This window comes from Camelus ferus, chromosome 23 (genome assembly GCF_009834535.1).
Source record: "Camelus ferus isolate YT-003-E chromosome 23, BCGSAC_Cfer_1.0, whole genome shotgun sequence".
NCBI classification, from domain to species: domain Eukaryota; kingdom Metazoa; phylum Chordata; class Mammalia; order Artiodactyla; family Camelidae; genus Camelus; species Camelus ferus.
The window spans coordinates 2567596-2591900 of record NC_045718.1 but is presented as its reverse complement, the minus strand read 5'-3'; the positions used below and the strand labels follow the sequence as shown (position 1 = coordinate 2591900).

Here is a 24305-nt window from a genome sequence, read left to right as displayed (position 1 = left end):
CACATCCAAGGTTAAGGTGACAGCTTTTCCTGTACCGCAGTCTTGCCCATTTATATCCAAGACCCTCCACCTCTGAGGTACCCTGTTGAATGACTCACTCCTGGCTACATTTGTGCCTCAAAAAATATTGGGTAGAGATTGCGCTCGCTCTGGCTCCCATTCCACAATGATCTCACTCAGCCTCCTGGTCCATAATGATGAGGTTCTGCCTGAATTATAACCTACAGCAGATTTTCCGTTACTTCTTTCAGAAAAATGGACTTTTATCCTCCTTCTGTTTTACATTTTCTCTCCAGGTAAATATAGCTTTTTCTCCAATATATTTTTATTTCATGAGCATGATGGAGGCAATGTTTTAATTGCTCTAATAAAATGAATCACCCCTTTCATGCGCATTTTATTTCTTGCACAGATTTTTTTTTCCTTCAATCCGTAAGTGCATTTCTGAGAGTTCTTAAATGTAAGCATATCCGTGAGCTTGCTAACTACATTTCCCATAGTAGGCTATTTAAAATGTATCTTTAAAGTGGATTACGTATCTCAGGGGATGGATAATGGGCTATGGAGTCACTCACTTCAAAGACACCAGTTCAAATTTAGTCCAAATTTAAGGCAGTGAAAAAACACCATTATAACTGACAACTGTTTGGCTTTCTTTTGTGGAAATGGGTCAGTGGCTCCTCTCCAGTTCTGAGTTCCTAGTTCTCCACTCCACAAGTACCACCATCATCTGAGAGGCATTAAATGACATCCTCCCAGTGATGGGGGAACCGAAAGAGATGCATCTGTACACACACACACACACTCACATGCACACTGTGAATGCACATACATAGACACGTGTGTACACATACACGCATCAACACACATGCACACACATGCAACCAGGTACAACTATTTTGACCAAACTCATCCATCAGGGTCAGGAAGAAACATATTGTAACCGTTTATCTGACAACACTCAGTTCAGTCCAAACTGTCTGACAACTTAAGAGGATGCCTCCACCCCTCTGTGGTCCTGCTTTTGCTGTGGAGGATTTCTGCAAACAGAGGAGAGCACCTTTGGAAGCCAGTCTTGCTGTTTACTGTGATGAAACAGAAGATGGCATTAGTCTTCAGGGATGTCAATCTGGAAGCTTTTAGAACCACTAGCCTGCACTTAAAGACCAAAGACAACTGAGATGACTCCTCAGAAGTAATACCTTTCCTCAGAACCCAAGAGACTGAATGCCATTCTCGACCCCCTGCTCCCCCTTTATCTCTTGCATCCAGTATATCAGCGTGGCTTGTCCATCTATGCTCTTCATGCACCCTGAATTCATCACTCATTTCCATCATCACCATCACCCTCTTAGGGAAGGTGACCGGTGACTGCCTTGAATACTGCAACATTCCCACTGTGTTCTTGTCTGAGATTTCACTCCAGCTCTTCTCAGTGAATCTTCCAGAGCCTCACTGCCCTGCTTAAAACCCTTTAGTGGCTCCCCACTGCTGCAGGACAAGGTCCGTGTTCCCAGCAGAGTAAATAAGACCTTGATGATTTCATCGCCATGGTCTCCTTTCCTGTGTTCACATCACAGAAATCATAAACCCTGGCCATGTCGTTCTTGCAATGTTTCCCACCACTGGGTCCGTATTGCTGCCTCCTACCACATTCCCTAGTTACAACTAAATCATCCTTCTTGACTCAGCCTAAACTGTCATTTCTTCCAAAAGGTGTAACCTCATCCTTCCAAGTTCAGGGCTGGGTGCTGTTCCTACAGCCTGATCATGTCCCTCACCACACCACAGTGGAATATTAGCCCCTTTAGGAGGGGCTAAGTCTTGTTCTCTGTTGAATCCCCAGTCACTAATATGATACCTGGAGTTTAATTTATTTTAATGAATAAATAAATGAGGTCAGAATTTTAAGAATGGCTTGAAGCATTTTCCCTCTTTCATGACTACACTTCTCCTATTTTTTTGTTCTATTATAAACCAACCTTATATCCTTATCACATTCTATCCTTTTTTTGTTTTTTCTTGCTACGTCCCTCTCTGCATATAGAACAGAAATGGGGACGGGATCTCACTTCAAAGCCAGGATTCAAAATGTGGGTGAACAGGGAAAATCCAACACTAGCCTGTGGGGGAAGGCTTTTAGTCACTTTTTTTTTTAAAAGGACAGTTTCTGTGCTTAAAGAGTTTCAGGCATGATCTTACCTGAAGATAATGGAATCAACTGGATCACTGTTATAAACAAGTCTGAGCCAGGTTTTGAAAGGAAGGTGAAGAGTCTAGGGGATTCCGTGCATGACTGCGTCTCTGCTTCTTTGGACTTGACAGAGAAGAAGCAGGGAGATAAGGAGACAACAGGACATATTTCTAAAAGGAGAGTATAAGGAATGTTACCTCCGCAGAGGACCAGCAGTAGAAAGGAAAACTCCTCAAGGAGCTCAAGGAGCGGACGTGAGAAGCATGCGTAGAGGGAGGAGATGGGAGGCAGAGAAGTAGAGAATGGGAGGACAGGTAGTACCCAAGGGAAGAGGAAGAGTGACAATCAATAGAGATGCAGAGAGAAAGCAGAGGAGAAGCGGGAAAGAACAGGCAAGAAGAAAAGAGGGGACAACGTAATATGGAAATTGGCACAAAGCAGGGGCTTTATTTTGACAGTCAGATAAATAAATGAATGAATGAGAGATGAGAAAAAGTCAAGGATTGTCCAAAAGGGTTAAAATGTTTGGATTTTGATTTCTAGCCTCTCAGGTTATGTATTCATTATACCCCAAAACGGCCGAGCCCTTCCCCGGTCCAGTCAACTGAGGGCAAAACGCTTTTATATCAATACTAAGAATAGAATGTGACTAGAATGTAGATATCAGTCATTCATTCATTTATTCATTCATTCAATCAGCAATTACTGAGCACTCTCAGCGGCCAGACCCTGCATTAGTTGTGAAGGACCTGACACATCACCCCTGCCCCCCAGGAGATTGCAAAAGAAGCACTAAATCTCTTTTTCAAATTGGAAAGAATCTTCTACTTTATAGCGCATAGCCTACATAATCTGTGATGATAAAAAAATACATATCAGAATCAAAAGTAATAGTGTGGCTTGGCCCAAAGCCACAGGAAACAGGGGCATTCTTTTCTCAATAGAATTAGATGACATTATGACATGTGCCCATTTAAAATGGAACTGCAAATCATAAAAATGCCAAAAACGTGGGGAAGAAAAACATTAAAGGAGCTAACAGTAGAATATTAAAGACAGACATAATTAAAGAGAGAAAGGCATAATAAATAGAGGGTACTTTAAACTCTCTTTGTCATAGGGCTGGACTGCAGTGTGACTCCCAGTCCCATTAGAGTCATTCTGAATTGATTCCCTTGGTGTAATGAACCCCTCTTGATAACACCAAAAACACATGGCCTCTCAAGAGCTCCTGTAAGGGCCCCTGCAGAGCCTGCCACCGGCCGGGTGTTCGTGCAGGGAGGCAGTGGCCACTGCATTTGGCAGCCCCGCAGACAGAAACACGGACCTACGTCTGGCTCTTCCTCCCTGGAGTCTCAGCCCAGGTGCGAACAGCTTCCCTCTGCTGTTCACGAGTGGACAGAGACCAGACCTTTCAAGTGCATGCTTCAGTAACCTGATCCTACGGAATCCCAACTTCGGACAATTTTCAGCTGTGAATGTCTTAGACTTCAAGAGCTCTAGAGGTTTCTTATTAAAAAAAAACACTATTTACTATTTTATATTTGGGCTACCAATGGTAGCTTCCTATTTCATTTGAATTAAAGGGAGAATTTATACAATTTCCCTCCAAGGTCATTTTTCCTCATCCACTTTGGATGATTCTAAACAGAAAGGCGTTTAGAATGAGGTCAGAGGGATTCCAAACACATTTTTTAATCAACACTACCCTCCTTCACTGCACAGAATGCTAGCAAATTTGAGGGACATACAACATAAGTCAGTGGGACATCCAAGAAACCCAAATTATTACATTACCGTTTGCCTGGACCCCATTAACCTTGAGAGAACTGTAAAGGTCACCAGTCTGCAGGGCTATTTAGCGTTCAGCAATTTCTCTAAAAATGTAAAACCAATAGCTCTTCCACCCATGTTCAATCTGTTTCCCCTTTTTTAATCACTAAAGGTATTTGCAGGAAAACTGGACCTTTGTTTCCTAAGGACCCATCCCCTTGCTACTTACTGCTGCTGCGTCTCCACCTTGGTGACATCAGACTTCCTGCTAAAAAGCTAATTTTAATATCACAAAGGATCTTGATTTCAAGTGGAAGCAGCTAACCTCTTATGAAACAAAGACTCTGTTTTCAAGCAATTGTTTCTTATAATAAAATGCAAGGAAAGCTAAATACTTAAAATGTAAAATAGATGATGTATCTGAAGAACAGATACTAACATTGCCTGTGACTCCTTCTTAAAGCTACAGGAAAAAGTTGGAACAACAACAAAAAAGAAAAACAAAAGAAACAAAAACTGAACTTTCCGATGTTAACAACATGCTTTCTCTATACCTTTGCCAGTGTTGTTTTTCCCTACAACGTGGGACAATTATATTCTTATTATTTTACTATACTAACCTCATTTCCGTGAGCACCATCAGTCTAAAATTAGGTTTGAAAATGGCATATTTTATCTAGACATTACTTCCTTTCTGCAACGATAAAGCCACTTACAATAATTTCTACTGTTCCATTATCCCTACATAATTTAGCATTTTGCTCACACTTTATTATTTATATTATCACAATTAGGAATCAGTTTTCCGTGATTTTCGTCTCAGCGGTGTGCATATATGAATACACTCCTAATCACTCTATTTATGAGAGAGAAGTAGACTGTTCCTTCCTGCAGCATGAAATGAGCTTCTGGATCTCATAAACCCCAAGTTATTGGACAAGTAAGAAAAATATAAAAGGAATTAGAATGCATTTTGACAAATGTACGTACTTTATGAAAAATAGATGAGAACATTATAAATGACCACTAAGAGAACCTGGGTGACAGCCAGCCTTTGAAGCGTATTTCAGAAAAGATATAAACTTATTTACAAAACAGAAACAGACTCACAGACATAGAAAACAAACTTATGGTTGCCAGGGGGGTAAAGGGGTAGGAAGGGATAAATTGGGAGTTCTGAAATTTGCAGATACATACTACTATATATATAAGATATTTAAACAACAAAGTCCTACCGTATAGCCCAGGGAACTATATTCAATGTCTTGTAGTGACCTATAATGAAAAAGAATATGAAAACAAATATATGTATGTATATGAATGACTGAAACATTGTGCTGTACAGCAGAAACTGACACAACTTTGTAAACAGATTATACTTCAATTTTAATAATAATAATAATAATAATAATAATAATAATAATAATAATAATAATAATAATAATAATAAAAAAAAGAAAAGATAACCAAACATGGACATTCACATGAAGATGGTTCATGTGACCCTTGAACCATGGGCTGGAGCTAGTGTGCCCCTTAGTTTGTGTACTATCTTGAAAGATGTTAAAATCAAAACAGCCATGCTGACCACTTACGTACGAGGAACCGCACTTGGAGCTTTGCACCATCTCACACTTAGAATAACCTCGCAGGGCATTCTCATCTCATCTCATCTCTGGCGAGGTGTTCACAACATCTTAAGACAAGGTGACTAGGCTTGGGAAGGTTAACTTGCCCAACTTCACACAGCAAAGTGTGGGCGCACTGCGATTCAAGACCAGCCCGGGCCCAACTTATTTCTTATTCTAAGAGGCGAAATTCTTAATCAACTTAAACTAATGAAAAATGTACGGAATTTGACCAAAACTCTAAAGCCTGACTCAAAAGCCTTTAGGTTCATTTATTCATTCAGCAAACATTGGTGGAGTAGCTATTCTGTGATGATTCATACTTTGTAAGAGAGGAAATTTGGTTTAAACAAAAAAGAAGAGTGGCTGAGAATCCTGGTCAAGTCTCCCTCCTAGCTTCTATGGTCCTACTAAGGCAGACCACTCAACTCAGTGCCTTCCTCTGTGACATGACGAGATTAGACAAGACCATTTCCACGTCTGCTTCTGCAGGGGGTACTATCTCTTCATGCCTCTGTTTCAGTACTCAAAAAGATAACTAGTCATTTCATTGCAGGTATGTCAACATCAAGCTATTGTAATGAACAAACAGCATTCCATGGAAATATGGGTTAAATAATTACCTCACTTTATGAGCATAATCTATCCCAGACATCTTTGCTCATACCCGAGTTTTTTCGCACATTAGATGCGCTAAGTGGATTATTGTGGCGTCATCTCAGAGTTGCTTAACGTTTGCTTTACGAAACAAAAATGAACAGTTACTGTATTAGTTTGTTAGGGCTGCTGTGACAAAGGACCACAGACTGGGTGGCTTAAACGACAGAAATGCGTTGTCCCTTACAGTTCTGGAGGCTAGACATCCAAATTCAACGATGTTGTTAGCGTTGGTTCCCTTGGAAGGCTGTGGGGGGGAGTCCGTGCTACTCCTAAGCTTCTGGTTTGCTGGCAATCCTTGGAGTTCCCTGGCTTACAGCAACAGAAACTAATCTTCACCTGGCAGTCTCCTTGCGTCTCTCCCCATGTCCAAATTTCCCCCTTTTACAAGGACACCAGTCATACTGGATTAGGACCCACCCCAAAGACCTCATCTCAACTTAATCATCTGCAGAAAGACTTCATTTCCCATTAAGGTCACATTCTGAGGTACTGGGGGTTAGCATGTCAACATCTTTGGGGGGGACACAATTATCTAGATAGACAGTTATCTGTCATTCACAAAATTTTGATTTCTTTAGATGTTTCATAAATTTTAGAAACTCAGATGTCTCCTTTTGCACTAACTCCAAGTGAAGGGCCACGTAAGGGATATTTCACTGGAAACCCACAGAGGAGAAGTCAAGACACAGCTTCAAGTTTAGGGAAGGTGGACTCTCAGCAAAGCACTCCACTCACATGGCGAGGGCCTAGGCACTCTGTTGCCATGGAGACCCACACTGATCCAGCCAAGAGACCGTCTGCACTCAGACACGTCAAAGACACATCTTTCCATTCCATCAGAGAAAATTCTGTCCACAGGCACCAAAGCGAACCATGCCGTGACATGTAGGATGGTGGTCTCAATGAGATATAGCTTGATTTAATAGAGAAATAAAAGAAGCATAAGGTCATAAGCTAAGACCACCATAAAGTGTGCACAGGCACCCTGCGCTTTAACACTCCCACGCTGCTTTTTAACTCTGAGTGAAACAATTTCCCCAGTGTCTATAGAAATGGCTCACTTACTTTTCTCCCTCAGATAGTATCAACCTGTCCCTTACAACACACCTTAGTAGAAGTGTTTTTCTTTTCTTCTGTGCTTTCTTTGTGCTGAACTCTAAAGATACGAGGATGGAAACAGTGCTGACTTCTGAGTGACAGGAAATCTCCCACAGAAATGAAGCACATTCACACTTGATGACCGTGTCTAGAGACTCTTCGTAAAAGAGCAAACATCAGTGTCTGAAAATGAGCCAAGCGGGGGACACCCAACTGCCCTGGGCAGAGAAAGCAGCACTGCCGCCTCTCTGTGCCTCCACTAATAATTCTTTCATTCAATAGGAAAGTTTTTGAGCACCCACTGTGTCTCAGGTTCATTGTTCTAGGCAGAGGGTAGCAATTTGAAATAGGATGGTCAGTGTAGACTGCATTGAAAAAGTAACCCTCGAGGAAAGACTTGAATTACAGGAGGAGTTAATCACAAGGACGTGTACAAGAGCATTTCAAGCAGTGCCAAGACCCTACGGCAGGAGAAGCCTGGATGGCTCACGGGGCAGAAGGGAGGCTGGGTGGTTAGAATAGACACGTGAGGGGAGAGGAGAGAGACAGGGGTCAGCCAGGTCAGTCTTCTTGGACATTCCAAATACTTTGACTTTAAATGAGGGAAATGTACAGATACAACAGCATTTTGAACAGGGCGAATAACCAGACTTGAGTTTTAAAATCTCTTTCATCTTGAATCACCTGCTCATCAAAAGTGAATGACTAAGTATGATCTTACCCCATAGTTAAAATTCAATCAAGGTCTATTAAGGACTTGAATGTAAGACTTGAAACCATAAAACTAGACGAAAATACAGACAAGTAAGCTCCTTGACATCAGTCTCGGTGATGATTTTTTTGGATCTGACTCCAAAAGCAAAAGTAACAAAGGGATTACATCAAACTAAAAAGCTACCGCACAGCATAGGAAACCATCAACAAAATGAAAAGGCTGAAGGAGAGAAAATACATGCAAATCATAACCTAATGGGGGTTAATATCCAAAATATATAAAGAACTCATACAACTCAACAGCAAAAAACAAATAATCTGATTAAAAATAGGCAGAGGATCTCAATAGACATTTTTCTAAAGAAGACATACAGGTGACCAACAGGCACATGAAAAGATGCTTCACATCACCAGTTATCATTAAAGTGCAACTCAATCCCACAATGAGATATCATTTCACACCTGTTAGAATGACCATTATCAAAAAGACAAGAAGCAACTAGTATTGGCAAGGACGTGGAGAAGGGAACCCTCGTGCACTGTTGGTGGGAATGTAAATTGTGTGGCCACTCTAAAAGAACAGTATGGGAGTTCCTCAAAAAAATTAAAAATAGAACTACTATATAATCCAGCAGTTCCACTTCTGGGTATTTATGGGAGGAAAATGAAAACACTAATTCAAAAGGATATATGCACCCCTATGTTCATTGCAGCATTATTTTTTTTTTAATTGAAATACAGTCATTTACACTGTGTCAATTCCTGGTGTACAGCACAATGTCTCAGTCATGCATATACATACATATATTCGTTTTCATATTCTTTTTCATTAAAGGTTATTACAAGATATTGAATATAGTTCCCTGTGCTATACAGAAGAAATTTGTTATTATAATCTATTTTTATATATGGTGGCCAACATATGCAAATCTCAAACTTCTAAATTTATCCCTTCCCACCCCCTTTCTCCCTGGTAACCATAAGACTGTTTACTATGTCTGCAAGTCTGTTTCTGTTTTGCAGATGAGTTCGTTAGTGTCCTCTTGTTTTCTTTTTTTAGATTCCACATATGAGTGATATCATATGGTATTTTTCTTTTTCTGGCTTACTTCACTTAGAATGATGATCTCTAGGTCCATCCATGTTGCCATTGCAGCATTATTTACAATAACCAAGATATGGAAACAAGCAAAGTATGAACAGATAAAAAAAGATGTAGTGCGTGGATAAAAAAGATATATACACACACATACATATGTGTGTGTGTGTGTATGTATGTATGTGTATATACATACTCATATATACATATGTGTATATATATATAAAACAATACTATTCATCCATAGAAAAGAATGAAATCTTGCCATTTGCAACAACATGGATGGAACTTGAGGGTACTGTGCTAAGTGAAAAAAATCAGATAGAAAAAGACAAATACCGTATTATCTCACTTATATGTGAAATCTAAAACACAAAACAAACAAGCAAAACAAAACAAAACTCATACATACAGAGACTAGAATGGTAGTTGCCTGGGTGAGGGAGGTGATGGGTGGGCAAAAAGGGTGTAAGGGGGTCAAGAGATACAAACTCTCACTTATAAAATGAGTAAGTTGTGGGGATGTGATGTCCAGCATGGTGACTAGTCAGTAATACTGTACTGCATATTTGAAAGTTGCGAAGAGAATAAATCTGAAAAGTTATCATCACAAGAAAAAAACTGCTTGTAACTTTGTATCTGACGGATGGTAACTGGACGTATTGTGGTGGCTAAAGCACTGAGAGCAGAGACCAGTTCAGCCATGCAAATGGTCCTTCACAATGATCTCTACTAGCAACAAGCCAAGCTCAAATCTCCAGGTCAGCACCAATGTCTGTGTGTTTTTCAGAGAGAGACAGAGATTATACACATTGTGTAATCATTTTAAGGCAGATTCTTCCTCGAAGTTACATGTGCTTGAATAAGTCTGGATTCCTATTTCCTGTTCTTTAAAATTAAGGAGTCAGAGCCCATATAAAGGTATCTATAAAATTGCACATATACAGGATTTGTGTCTGAAGCCTCCATGAGAGTCTATGATGATCCTTGTCTTCTGACACTCACATCTTTGCATAAGTAGTAAATAGATAGTGAATTAGGGCTGGCCAGTGTGATCAGGTCAAGAAGGCTGAAGTGATGATGTGCAACTTCGAGCCTGGGTCATAAAAGACACTGCAGCTTCTGCCTTGTGAGAATCACTTGCTCTAGGGAGATGCCAGCCACCATGCTAAGGGGAGAGGCCCACATGGAGAGGAGCCCACTTGCCAGCAGTATGAGTCGCCACCTTGGAAGTGGCACCTTCATCCTATTCAAGCTGTCCTTTGCCTGTAGCTCTGGCCAAGAACCAGCTGCAGCATCCTGGTGACAGACAACCTCATGAGTAGACTTGGTCCAGAACTTCCCCATCAAGCTCATCCTAAATTTCCAATCCAGAGAAAGCACGTGAGAGAATATGTCCTTTTCCTTGAAGCCATTAAGCGTTGGGGTTACGCATTACTTGGTAGTAGATAACTGTTCTATTTGCTGACATCCAGATAGTCCAGCGATCATCAGCTAGCTCCTGTTTACAACATTCATTTTCATCAAACATGCTTTTGAATTTCTGAACTCAACACCCAAATCAGTAGGAAGATCACAACAAGATAAAGCGACATTGAAAAGTTACAAAAACATACACCTGAAAGCTTTCACTCGACTGAAATGCCAAAACTAAAAAGTACTGATTTGTAGTGATGTAGAATGTTGGAGAAAGCATGGACTTTGGAGTCAGGAAAAAAAAAGGGGGGGGTATGAATAATGGCCCTGCCACTTACTAGCTTGAGCACATTACTGAAACTGATCAAGCCTCAGTTTCTCAATCTGCAGAACAGGGAAAATAATGCTTAGCTTACATGGCTGAGAAGAATAAATAATACGTAAAACCATTTATTCAACAAACAGTTTCTCTTTTATTAAAATGAATCTGAGCCAGGTTAGTTTTGAAAAAGCTAAACTCTAAAAATAATAAATTAATATGTCTGTATAAGTTTTCTTCACTTTTCTCATGGCTAATATGAGTACTAACGTTAGTCTTGTTTCATGTCTAACATTAAGCTAACCGAAACTCAGAGTATTTACAATCAGTAATTCATTTGTTATTGGCCATTTGTTATATGTCATTTAAATTCTGGAGAGGGGAAATGTCTCAGCAAATACTCCCAGAATCCGATCAGCCATTATATTTGATCAGATTTATTTTTTAATCTGCTGACTTTCATCATTTAAGTAATGTCAGTGTCCTGTTGACACATGAGTAGCTACATGGATGGGCAACAAAACACAAAATTGGAAGTCATCATTAATTCCAATAAAGCAATTAACTGAATTGTAACTTCTAACTTGGCAACGGCTTAACTCACAGTGAATACTCATAATTACCTTATTAATCACAATCTTATGAATGAATAAAGTATTGTCTATAGGCTTAAAAGGAAGAAGTAATTTGTATCAGAATCTTGACCCTGATATCTACGATATTTACCAACATCCTGTGTAATTAAACGCAGTCCATGCACCAGACACTGTAATAAGCACTGGGGGTGCAAAACCCCGGGCAGAACCTGTCTCTTCTCCCAAAGAGCTTAATACCCAGTGCCCTCTTTTTAGTGATTTCTGCAAAGTCGAACTGATGGACAATGAGGTATGTTTTGCCCAGTTTACTTTTCCTGTCTGTTTGGACAAGTTTTAGAGAGGATTTAAAAAATAACTGGGGGAGGGTATAGCTCAGTAGTAGAGCACGTGCTTAGCATGCACGAGGTCCTGGGTTCAATCCTCAGTATCTCCATGAAAATAATGAAAAAATAAAAAATAAAACAGAATGGATTACTAACCAAATTTACAATGAGGTAAATGGTACCCAACTCAAAATTTCCCTAAATATAGTACTATGCGCATATAATCTAATGTTTTGAAAGAAAACAGATTGTGCTGGTTAAGAAATTAATCTGTATATCAACCAACTGATTTATTCCAAAAATATTTGTTTATTCTCATGAATGATGTGGTCTGATAATTGAGATACAGTGCCTGCGAACTGAGAATAGTATTTTGTTATCTAGTTGCCACCATAAACAGTGCGTCACTTCGAAATGACTGAACTAAAAACAGTAAAAAGGATTGGAATTTTACCACCCAGGACCACCTGACACCTTTTTGAGTGTTCCCCCATGAGCCGTGTTGTTTGTGTTTGACAATCAAACTGCATTTAGTCAATAATAACAGTTCTATTTTCATTAAGAAAAGGCTATATTATTACTGGTCAGAATTTGTAATTTGTATAAGATAACCCAGTATTGCAAAAAAAAAAAAACCCAAAATCCAAAAAAACCAGGGGATAGGGAGGAGGGGCTGGGATGATATAATCCCCAAAACAAAGAGATGTTTCAGTTAGTTGCACATTGTGATTTTATGTCTTATTTTCATTAGACTTTTTAAAATCCTGAAAGTGTGTCATTCCCCGATGACTTCCTCCAAGGATCCTAAACTGAAAATCACTCAGACCCAACTGCCTTCTGGAGAAGATCAGGACTAGAAAGGTTCTGTGATCAGTCCAAGGACCTGCAGTTTACAAGTGGCATGAGCAGCACTGGAAATTCAGTTTTAAACCCAAGACGGGTGCTCTTGCCCCGCTACGCTAAGATCACTGTGGGTCTGCACCCAGTAAGAGCCAGCTCAATCAGGCAAATCAGTGACAAGTTCTATCACAATTTCTGTTTCACATTCACAGAGAAGCCCTCAAGAGTAACAGGGAACTCCTAGGACTTACTTGAGCCAGACCAAAGGGATGAGCCAACTTAGGGAAGAACTTGTGTAATGTTTTCCTACTCAAAGTGTCAATGTCAATCAAAGAGGAAGTTCTGCTGTTTGCTCCACTTAATTTAAAAGATAACCTGACATCAACAATATTCTAAATTCCCATTTAATGTATTATAGGTAACATCAGAGTTGGTTTTAAAACGGTTCTTCTATTACCAAAAAAAAAAAAAAAAAAACAACAACAACAACAACTTTTAATGAAAGGTCAATCTCACACCTTTTCTGTATCAGAATTCTCTCTTCCTTTTTTTGATGCCTTATTGAGTCAACTAGTCTTTGCTAGTTTGCTGGCTTACTTTTAACTTGTCAGCTTCAGAGCCAATAAATCCATTACCATGTAAATCACAGTGGTCTTTATTAATGTCTGTTTTACCCCCAAGCTTGTTCTAACTTGTTTTCAATAAAGCAACAACTAATAATTAGGGATAGGACTGGTTCACTCTGAAAACCTGGAGACTATTGTTTACCTCACTGTGTCCAACTTGATTTGGGATGGCTTCCAAGTCAGGGTTGAATCCTTTGGACTACTATGACTTTATTTTTTTTTTGTATACTGTGATGCAGTGTCGAAAAATAAGCACATGTTCAATACTCAACATAATTTATTGTGCTAAGCATAAATTTCAAGTCACTTTAAAGTATGTTAAAAAGTAAAATAAAAGTGAATCATGTAACAATTAATTTGATAGTGCAAAGACTCAGTGTAAATTTTATTTAATATTACTGGTGATACACTAACTTAAATGATTGATGCAGACAGCTTGAATTTATTCTATTAGTATCATTGATAGTTTAGCTTATTCATTTTACAACAAAAATGTCCATATAACTTCAGAAAGACTCAGAGGACATGTGAAGCCAATACTACACTACCTTGGAACTGGCATAATAACAATGGTTGATTTTAACTGTTTAGTAAACAACTGTGGTCAAAGCAATATCTTAAACTGTGTGCTATTTTACTTGCTGTCATCAGTGATAAAGGCTACCTTCCCCACCCATACTTGATAAATCTTACCATCAGTTTAAGGCTTCTAATAACTATCATAATTCTATGTGATCTAATGCTTTGAATAATCTATCTAGATTTTTCTTTAAATCTTCAGAAGGACTGTAGTGAGTTCAGAGATGATAGAGTTTAAATTCACAGGATACTCACGAAAAGAGCAAAAGAGATATTTAATCATGCCTTATACAGCTACACATATAGCATTCTAATGCAGTAGAATGCCCCACCATTTGAAAACTTCAGGACTTGACTGTGACTTCTCAATTATAGGGGGATGGTGGTGGTGGTGGGGAGTTGAGAGGTTGATTGAGACAGAGACAGAGAGACAGAGAGAGAAAGCCATCACTACATGGTTTCAGCCTAAAATTTGTAAGGTATTTTCCCATGATACTACGTATTCACTAACTCAATAACTTTAGTCTTTCCTTCCAAATGGGGAAGACGGGACAGGAAAGAAACCGTAAGCCAATGGCATTTTCGTAACTTTGGAACATTATATAATTGTGCGATTGGATAATTCAAGGATTTTATCCTTATCTTCAGCTCAGGGCCTGAAAAATATCAGCACTTGTAAGGATTATTGTCAAAAACCATTTATGACTTTGGAGGATTAGAGAGTGAAAAACTTCAGTCTTGTAAACATCTTCATCGAGTCAGTTTCTAGAAAACTCTTACCCTGCCTGTTCTGCTCTTGGCGATTTTCTTTGATGAAACCAAACTCTCTAAACCTATCAAAGAAGTTTCACTTGGATTCCTTCCTTCCTTCCTCCATGCCTACCTTCCTTCCTTGCAGGTGTTCATTCAGTAGACTTGTACTGAGCATCTACCTTGTGCCAAACACTGTTCCAGGTGCGGGACAGTCAGTGGTAAGTAACAGTAGTACTCAGAAGAAGCCCCAGCCCAGTCATGGGACTGGAGTGGGAGCAGATGATGAGGAAGAGAGGGTGTCAAGTGATCCACAGTGCATCCAAGAGAGGAGCTGTGACACAAGCAAGAAGAATGATCTACCAAAGGAAGTAAAAGACCTCAGATTTTCTGCCCCGTGAGTCTAGCCCCACATCATAGGCTCCCTTTTAACCCACAGCGCCCAAACACATCCTCAAGGAACTTAGACAAAACAGCAACAACACCAAGACCTCAAACCCAGCACAGGAGACATTAAAATCTTTGTCACTACAAATCACTTATACTTTTTAACCCATTTTGAGCCCAACAGCCAAAATGTGATCTGGGCAAGGTAAATATTATCTCCATTTTCCAGATGAGTGCCTTGAAATTCAGCAAGCTGCAGAGCAGCTGCTCAGGGTTCCAAAGTGAAATAGCAGAGCTAAGGTCTTACACGTCGAACTCTGATTCCAACACAGAGCTTTTTCTATACACGGTATTATTTCTCCATCATCAGACTATGCCTTCAGTGGGAGGATAAAGCAGCTGAATCCAAACCCTTGCCTCTGGTGACTGCTCCAGAATATCCACACGATGGGATGGTGGGTGGCGACTGACAGGGAAAGAAGACTGTCTTCAAGTAGCATGGGAAACACACCAGATCTCCTTAGACTGTCAGCACCCTCTAGGCTGGTGCTACCAGTGGCTGTCAGAGCCCTTGGAGTAGGGTGTAGGAGGCTGGGCAAGACATGTACTGACAGAGAAATCCCCCCCAAAGGCAGCACAGACATCTCTGACAAGTGGCCATGTGAAATAGCAACCCAGCTTCGACCTCCAGAAATTTAATTGGTCTCATTTCTTTAGTTAGGGACAGTGGACCTTGGTTTACTTACTACTCAAATCCACATCTTCAAGGTTTTTGCACTGTGGCTGAGTTGAAACAAGTTCCTACTACCTTCTGCGATAGAGGCTCACTGAGATAAACCAGAACAGACCAATGTTCCCCAGTTCACTGCTGGCTAAAGGAGCATCTTTCCACCAGATACCAGGAATATTCTGCAGGTCTTAGAAACTCAACAAACACCTTTCTAAATCTTTGACCAGAGACGCTAGTGGCCAAGTTTCTATGTCACCCGATGGGAACATATTCGGGAAGATGATCTTACATGTGTCCAAGCTTTTATTTGAAAGCAGTTAAAACATTCTCGTTCTTCATGGTTAAGAGGAATATTTTATGTCTCCCTGTGTCACACTTACTTCTGTCTCTGTCATTTCACCCTGCCTCCTCATTACTAAAACCCTTCCTGCTTACGTCAATCTGATATGACCCCTATGTGTTTAAGACTAAGTATTACTCCCTCTTACCTCTCTTAGAGCACCTAGCACAACGTGGGGTTCACAAGGGGATGCTATGCGTCGGCTGACTTATTCCTTTGAGGAAGACTGCTCTTTAAAATGCATTCTGTAGGATGGCAGGTAATGTACACTGAAACTGACATAGAGTAGATGCAACCCCTTTGGGGTTCAAGTCACTGGCTTTGGAGCTTTCGGAGCACTCAGGTCTAAAACATCCAAAGACACAGCCCCAAGCAACTCAAACAAGCTCACTATTTCATTTGACTTGAAAAATAAACAAATACAAATGACAGGCTATAAAGCCAATGCAAACTTCCCATTGCTTTATGATGCTCTGTTGGGATGTCAGTTCATTGTCTGCTGTTAATGGTCTTTGGCATGAATACCTTAGACCAGAAAGTTGTTCAAAGAATGCTCAGAACCCCAGACCTCTACATCCATGTATCTCGTGAGCATATCCCATTGAGCACAATGTTCAAATTTTAAACTGCTCTAACTTACACTCCAAGCATAAACAGAGCAACCATGGGGATTTTTTTATTTATGGGGTACAAAACGAAGAGATTTCACGGTAGGGGGAAACATCAGCAAATCAGAAGAGCAGCGATGATCCCAGGCAGCCCAAAATGAGAGGGGCAGATGTAGCCATTAACACAGTTTCTGATGAACAAACATACCCTTTTGTATTATTTTGCTGTCTGCCTGTTCTTACATGCTGTGTCTCTCTGGCGAAGGAGAGCCAATGTCTATATCTGAAAATGACTGTTAATCACATTTTTGGAAAACATATTTTAGCAAAGGATGAAAACACTCACAAATGCAGCTGGAAAGAAAAAAACAAAACAAAACAAAAAACAAACAAAAAACCCCCCACAAAACCACAACCAAAAAAAAAAAAAAAACAAACGGAGAGAAAAGCAGCCACCCCTGCAGCCAAAACAACTCAGTGTGGGGACAGGGTCATGTTGACGCATCTCTGAAGCCCAGCTGATTTGTAAAACCATCAGAAATGAGGCGGCTGGCTCTGACGACCATTGTGATTTGGGGGCGTATTCAGCCTTCGATAGAAAGTCTGTTCAAATGAATTCTCTCACAAACATGCCACCCGTTAGGCAATGTGCTAACAGTGATCTTCATAAATAACAGCATTGTCAAAGGTTATCTTTCCATAAAAAGGTACAGAATGAGAGGTGGAGACGTAACTTCACACCAAATTTCATCTTGTGAACAGGAGTCATGAAAGGATTGTCTGAAGAGACCGGGAGAGTTTGAATAAAAGAGCCAAAGATCGGGGAAACCGTGACCTTGAATGCAAAATTATGGGAAATAAGATTAAGCGCGGTGCGCTGGGAAGCTGAGGTAGAGAAGAGGAAGACAGGGAAATGTGATTCTCTTCTCTATGGCATCAGCCTCTTACCTCCTTACCCATCATCCCTTGAGCCAGATTAGATCTGAAAATGCCTTTGATCTCTGGCAGACAGGTTTCAGCACCAATAGGTTAAAATATTTATGGGCAATGGCCTGCAAATTCCAACAAGCCACCTTAGCTAATTAGCTATACTGATGATTCCAAGGGTCCCCACCAGACACCACCAACTCCACATGATCTGCTTACTATGCAAGTATCTACATACAAGCAAAGTCTTATTATTATAAATAACTCATTTCCCAGCTGCACACATACTCTACAGAGAAAATGACACATTGCCTGACAAATCACTAAAAGAAGCCAAGTGAAGTGATGCAAAATGCTGGCCTTCAAACCTGTTTCTCCTGATTTTAGGTTTTATTTGGAACAAAAAAGGAAGCCCCAACTGAAGTGAGAATTCTCTGGCATTCAGTAAACAGGTTGGCGGGTGGGGACTCCAATGCCAGGAAGCAAGGCCGGCCTTCTCCGAGCCTGGGTGGTGACTTGGAAAAGTGTGATGTGAACGCAAGCCTTTCACTGGCTCTGGAGGGAACAGAGGCTGTGAGCGGCTAAATTCTTGTGTTCTCTACCCGGCTTCCTCTAGCCATTAGCTAATTGGTTGAGTGCCTACATGCAAAACGCTTTGCTAGATACTCTCCCAAGGGGTCTAAAACCCTCACCCTTCATTTTAGTGGAGAGTTTCCCCTCCCCTCTCCTTGCGTTGGGTTTAGCTTTTGTCCTGGAAAGGATATAAGAGATTTCCTTTTACACACACACCATTCCCCAGCACGCCCGTCAAAAGCACCTCACTTGTGGGTAAGTTGTGTCAAGTTCTCAATCTGAATTCTCCAGGGAATTCCTCTGCGCTCCCTGACTGCCCAGCTCCAGATCGTGACTGCCTTCTGTCTCCTGCACCAACCCGGTTTCCCACCCCTCTTACTCTCTTGCCCAACTCAGCCTTGACCGTTCACTTCCAAGAACTTGCCTCCTTTGGACTCCTCTTATCTTCGACCCTGACTTTTGGATTCAGCCTTGTTTTAACTTCTCCTTGTTCTGGCTTCCTGCCCCTTTTGCAGGATTTACTGGTTCCTAGATGCCCCTCATTAGAACCGCGACTTATCCAGGTTTTTCAGGTGTCTGGAACTCATGCAATTGAAGAGGGACTCCCTTTAATAAAAAGAATACAAAAATATTAACGTAAAATTATAAACAAAGGTTTGGAGGGGGCACAGGCAAGTGAGAGGATCTAATGCTTAATCTCATTGGTTTCTCCAGAAATCTGTCCCTGTCTAGAACGCCAGAATTCTAGCAGATTGCCACCAAAGATTTTTGGTCAATCTTCTGGGCAGCCCATCTAATTCTACAATACTTAAAAATTTTGTTTTCCTTTAGAATTTGAGAATTTAATAAAACTTGCAAGTGTTTATGCCCACAAGAGGCATACAGTCAACATCTGCTGATGTAAATAATAAAAGTGATGATAAGACAGGGTCATAGAGGCTCTGAATCCCTAATCATAAAATTTAAGAAAAAAGCAGCTCACTGACCCAACTGATTATCTGGGAACCAGTACTGATGCGCACCCAACGTGACAGCATCTCAAACAGCTCCCAACCTTTTAGCAGTAGAAAACCCTCGTTTTGAGGTACTGATGGTAAGAAGTAGACGCTGACATCGGTGAAGTAGCAGAGGCAAACTCAGAGGGTGAGTTTAGGTTAAAGAAACTTGGAGGGTAAGGGCGCATTTCTCTCCCTTCTCCTACAGTTTCCTCAAGCTGCCTCTCCTCGGGGGCCTCCCCCATCTGCCCTCTGTAACTCCACCCTGCCAGGAATCTCTCCAGCCCCTTCCCCACATTGACCAGGGGACAAGGCTCACGGCTTTTTCGTCTCTACATTCTTTGAACACCACGTAATTAAACCCTTGGGATTTCTATTAGTTTGCTAGGGCTGCCATTGTAGCACAAACCGGGCGGCTTACACAACAGGAATTTATTGTCTCAGTTCTAAAGGTTGGAAGTCTGAAATCTAGGTGTCAACAGAATGGTTCCTTCTTAAGGAATGGTCGTTCCAGGCTTCTCGCCTTGGTTTGTAGATGGCTGTCTTCTTCCTGAGGCTCTTCACAATGTCTTCCCCCAGTGCGTGTCTGCCTCTGTGTCCAATTTTGCCTTTTTGATAAAGACACAAGCCAGGCTGAATTAGGGCCCACCCCAAAGACCTCATTTGTCTTTGTAAAGACCCTGCCTGCATACAGGGTCTCACTCCTGGGTGCGGGGGTTAGAAGACACCTCCAACGTATCTTTTAAAGCGGGGGAGTGGGTACATAGTTCAACATATACCAAGACCATCTCTGTATTGCACACCTAGGAAAAAGATGTGCAGTGAAGGTGACCGCATACAAGCATGTTTACTGTGCAGATATGACTTTAGGATGCCAAAGGAGTATTTGAAGAATGCATTTCATTACTAGCAAAAAACAAAAACAAAAACAAAAACAAAAACAGAGGTCAAGAATGGGTATGATGATAATGACAATTACACTAAATTTGGCAAAGAATAACATGACACTGTACGAACCCTCGTAAATCAATTCCATGTTCGTGGCCATGCTAATAAGTTAACATGTCTCCAATTTGTTCACAGACAAGCATTCTATAGTGTAACAAACCATAGTTCCTTAAAATGCTCCACCGCTAGATAATTTAAAACCCATACAGAAGTCAAGTTACACGATTTACCCCTGAAGTGTGGTATTAATCTTTAAATATAGTTTATCTCTGGAAAAAAAAAAGAGTTGAGGATTGCTTCATGCTTAATTCTCAGAGGCTGCTTTAGCAACAGAAGGATGTAACATGGCATGGCAGGTCATTTTCATTGCCAGCTGGTCCAGTTGGTGTCAGTTTAATGCCATCCCCCTAAAAGAGTGACCTAGCACGTTCCTCCACCAGGAGGAACTAGCCTCTGGCCTCACCTTCATACCATCAAAAGGAGGGGCTGAGCCAGCAGCACAGCAGAGGTATGAAGAGGGTGAACACGATACGATGACCATGAAAACGAAAGCCAACCATCAAAGCCAGAGGAAACAGATACGGATGGGTTACAGGTGATGCCCCTTTCAGTGGATCACGCTTGATCAAGTAATGCTAAGAAAGGACTAAGGGTGCCCATCCTCCCTCCCTCCTTCTAACTGCTTGGAGAATTTCTTTGGTCTTTGTGTTTTTAACCCCCCCCCCCTTTTTCTCTCCTTCCAAAATAAAATTTACTTTTGTGACTGCTGTGGGTGTTTGGGTTCTTATTTTAATTTATTTAAAAGTTCGATTTAAATTTGGAACCCGCATAAGACTTCTGACATTTATTTCTGGGGGTGTTTTCTGAAGCTCGATGAAGTGGGTGTTGATTGACAGGCGGGTTGCTATGGAGAGAGCTGTCACTGCAGAGACGAAGGCTTCATTTTGTACTCTTCCTTTGTCAGGCAAAGGTTTGTGGGATATTTTAAAAATAGTGTAAGTGCCCCAGAATTAATAGGAAATCATTCCACAACTCTCTCCTAACATACCTAACGAAACCTGCAATTGTTTTCGTGCTGTATGTACTGTTCTGTTCTGCATATGCATTTGTGACTTTTTGCTTTAAAACAAGTGCTTTCCAATATTGTTTTCTCTCATTGGTTACTAGTTTGTCACATTTCCCCTATGATACTGGTCCCCTATGAAATGGTACAGGTGAAGAAACTGAAGTAATAAGAAGCACTGAAGTGTCTTCCCAAAGAAATTTCCAGCTAGTACAACCAGGGAGTTGGACAGCCTGCCAGTTCAACCCTGGGATGCTATTTACTGGGCAAGTTCTTCATCCTAGGCTTTTAAAGGGGAAATTCCAGAGATGGGAAAATGCATAGATGATGTTAAAAGAGGAGCTTATTAGATAGTACCTTAGATTTAAGTTGGGTTCAATTATTCTTAATTCCATTCATTGACTTAATTCTCCATCTTTACTAGCCTCTAAGGCAGTTGGGTATATGGTTAAATAAGATGCAGGATTTCTATACCAAATACTAATCAGACCCAGATCTTCTATTTTTCAGGAACCTCACTCCCTAGACATTCATTACAGCCCCCAAAACAATTCTGAATAGTTTCCAAGTGTCAGTAAAAAAAACAGCAGAAAACCTCACGGAATACTATGCTCTACAAATAATGAAGAATGACCCTCCTCTAAACTCAGCTTCCTAGGAATCTGAATCTAATCATCTGCTTTGTTTATAACAGGGAGCTCTGTACGCTATTCCAAAGACCAGCACAGCCCGGGACTCCTTCTAGGTCAGCTCCTGGATTTCTGAAAACAGTACAGCGCAGCGGATGAGTGTTTGCATCGCTTTGTATTTTTCTGGCTGCGGCGGGTTTCTACCATCTCTTTATTGGTCTTATTTAGCTCTCTTTTATATGAGTGCCAAGTTTTGCATTTGTTAAGGGCCATCATCCAGACCCCTGCTGGGACAGCAAGTTTTTCCTCTTGGAAATGCTTTAGATTTATATTACCTAAATATGAACTAAACCCATAGTTTGGAGGAAGTAAAACACACACAAATGTAGATTTATTTTCTTGAAACATGGTTCAAACTCACAGAATTTCTTTAATCATTCCATTGGAGGGAGTTTATTGAAGGATTTTTTTTTCTCTACACAGTATCACTTAAGTGTTTGTATCATCTTGGTATATGTATAAAAATTTGCTTAATAAACTAAAATTATATAATTTTTCCTACTTACTAAAACACACACACATATATATATACATATATATATATATACACACACAAGATATTAGTGAGGATCTTGATTATGCCTGACAAAGCATGGTATGACATTTCAGGGACCTCAGATTTGCTTCGACTAGATTTAGGGTGAGAATGGGAAGACATACTGAGGAGATCAGAGTTGACTGCACCATCTTTCTGGGGCTGAGACAGCTGATTTGAGCAGTAGACTGGAAGGGAAATCTCATTCTCTGATTTTACTGACAAAAGTCCAATAAGTCCAATGAATTACAGATCTTAGAACATAGATAAAGATGAGGGGGGATGAAAGAGGTTAGGAAAGAGAAAGCATGATGGCATGAGAATAAAATTCAATCTAACGAAAGGCTAAAAGTGCAGAGACACACTATCACCATATACACTGAGATGCTGTCAACTTACTCATCACAAGTGTAGTAGTATTCAGAGATTTTTAGAAAGATAGGTACCATTTCCTTTTTTTTTTTTTTTTTTTAAGATTGTATAATGGGGGCAATTACTGAAGTTTGAGTCAGTTGAGCTGAAATTTGGCTTCCCCAGTCATTGGATAAGTGACCTGAAGCAAGTAACAATTTAGCTGAGACTGAATCTCATTTTTAAAACAATGCCTTGGCTACCTTACAGCTTCTGAAAGCATCTAGTGAAACTATGAACTGCTCTTCAAATCTAAGTTACTGCCATTATTTTCCTTCTTTTTCTCCTTCTTCTCCCTCCTCCCCTCCTCCCCTCTTCCCTGTTATCATCCTCACCATCACCGTCATCACGATTACTTGGCATAAATATTTAGGCTGGAAATCCCATGTCAGCATTTGTTCCCTGCAGAAACCCAACTCTCAAAAGATGTTACTCTCTTATCTCCTCTCTTTGACTCTACTGATCATGTCTCCAAAGCTAGGTATTTGGTTAAATTTTGCTATAAACAGAACCGGTTTGGCCAACGTCATTAAGAAATTCATAATCTGCGTAAAATATGTGTATTTACGGACTTCATTTGCAAACTACAATTATCAACTCAGATGCCTGAGGCCCATAGATCCAGGCATATGTCTATGTAGTTTATCCTCATACAAGACAGCAAAACTGAAAATCCAGTAAGTGAACTCTTTTACTGAGAGACATAACCAAAAAAAGCCTGGTGTCACTTTTTAACAGACTGCAAATCAATAAGTGATGTAGGGTTTTATTCTTTGGTAACATTAGGCTGTTGACTTCAGCAATAAGCAAGCTATAGATCAGAAGTTGGGACAGAAGGCTCTGCAGTGACATACAAGTAAAAAGCTTCTTATTTTAGAACTGTAGACATCAGTTATCTCATCCAACGACCAGCTCTACCCTTGTGCTATCTTGTGGAGTTGTGTGTAATCTACGGGCACCGTGCTGGTCTTTCCACTACAGTTTATACCCAGGGAAGGGGGGAAATGCAATGCATTACAGTGGAAATGACTAACACACAAATGGGGAAGGGCTAAAATAATAAAAACAACTCTTCTCAGCCTCATTCACACTGAGAATAAATGAAAGTGTTATTATTCATGCTGCTGTCAGACAAGATCACATCTGAGTCACATCAGACACAACTGAATCTATCTTGGTTTTTTTATTTACAAGATCCCTGGAGAAAAGAAAGCCCACAGAACTCAAAAAAAAGGGTGGGGGGGGACCTACTCCACTGTTTGCAATGTCCACTGTCAAGACATTCTTGCTTATTTTGCCTAAAGATCTTGAAAAAGAAAAAAAGAGAAATTTAGAGTTTAATCTCCAGGTTGATCCTTCCCCAAGTATGTTATTTTAAGCAAATCACCTTTTTTGTGCCTCAGTTCTTTTCATGTATTTAGAATGAGGTAATAATAGTATCTATTCTATAAGGTTTTAAATAAATCAACTGAAATCAAGGAATA

The 24305-nt window shown here is 40.3% G+C and overlaps 1 protein-coding gene across 10 annotated transcripts in view; it reads right to left on the bottom strand.

Moving 5' to 3' along the window:
• Window positions 1–24305, bottom strand: part of ESRRG (estrogen related receptor gamma) — a 580472-nt gene that overhangs the window by 446099 nt on the left and 110068 nt on the right. For 4 of the 10 annotated variants that reach the window (XM_032466768.1, XM_032466759.1, XM_032466758.1 and 1 more), the window contains one exon: window positions 5203–5242. The exons of the other annotated variants lie outside the window; for them this stretch is intronic. The gene's annotated coding sequence lies outside the window, so the exon portion shown is untranslated. The remainder of the gene's footprint in view (window positions 1–5202; window positions 5243–24305) is intronic. 10 annotated transcript variants of the gene reach the window in all.